Source organism: Echinops telfairi, unplaced genomic scaffold (genome assembly GCF_000313985.2).
Source record: "Echinops telfairi isolate 266 unplaced genomic scaffold, ASM31398v2 ScPeMD7_7457;HRSCAF=8495, whole genome shotgun sequence".
NCBI lineage: Eukaryota > Metazoa > Chordata > Mammalia > Afrosoricida > Tenrecidae > Echinops > Echinops telfairi.
Genome location: NW_022111357.1, coordinates 5,934,918 through 5,935,941, shown reverse-complemented (window position 1 = coordinate 5,935,941; position 1,024 = coordinate 5,934,918). Strand labels below are relative to the sequence as shown.

Genomic DNA, 1,024 nt, shown 5'->3' with positions numbered 1-1,024 from the left:
GCTAATGCCAGGGGCTTAGGTGGAGAGCAAATGTTTTGAAAATGATGAGGGCAATGAATGTACAAATGTGCTTTACACAATTGATGTATGTATGGATTTTGATAAGAGTTGTATGAGCCCCTAATAAAACAATTTTAAAAAATAGCTACAAAGGAATTAAAATTACCCTAACCTCAGACTTCTCTCCTTCAGTACACATTGTAAGAAGAAAAGGGAAGTAGGGCCCCCCAAACAGTTTATCTTTTGTGCATGTTAGCAAGAGAAAGAGTCAGAAACCACACCACTCGCATCCTCTTTTGCAAATAGGATCTGAAGGAGTCTCTGAGCCGGCTCAGAGACCAAGGGAAAGGAAGGCTCAACAAGGAGACAGTCTCGCCCGAAAGGTGAGTGTTATAAGGTGCCCAGCGGAGTCTCACCAGTCCTGTAGCACAGACAGTGTTTGCTTCCTGAATTCACCAAGAAAGATGATGGCCACCTAGACAGCAGACTCCTGGTGGAGACTGAGGGATGGAGTCCTCCCGGACAGACAACAAGAGCTCCTTGAGATAGAAGTGGAGGAGGTATGATTCTGTTTCTTACTGAAATGTTTGAAAAGGAAGGGCCACAGAGGAGAGCCCATTCCACCTCGTCGTCTTCCCTGGGAAATTCGAGGCAAAGCAAACTGTGGAGTTGGGTGGGAGGCACAGGGTTTCTGCTCCAGGTGAGAAGGAGTAGCCACTGGCTCCCACAGGTCCTCTCTGCCCTAGGGGCCCGGTGTCACCCCCTCAATTGCTGTCAACGGAGGCTGACTCCGCTGGGGGTGTGGGGGGTGTAACACCTGGCCAGAGATCCGTTTGCGGCGGCATGTGTACTGGGGGAGGCTGCTGGCGGGACAGCTCGTGTGGAGGACGGCTGGAGGTGGCCACGGGCTCGCGCGGGGTTGGGAGGAAGCGGGTGTCGCTCTGGGCGGCGGGGGCGTCCCTGCGCGCGGAGCGGCCTTACCCCCGGGCCCGGTGGAGACGGTGACCTGCGCATAGGTGGCTCC

At 53.7% G+C, this 1,024-nt stretch overlaps 1 protein-coding gene across 1 annotated transcript in view; it reads right to left on the bottom strand.

The window, feature by feature from the left end:
* Nucleotides 1-1,024, bottom strand: part of EPHA10 (EPH receptor A10) — a 38,287-nt gene that overhangs the window by 26,436 nt on the left and 10,827 nt on the right. The window lies entirely within an intron of this gene.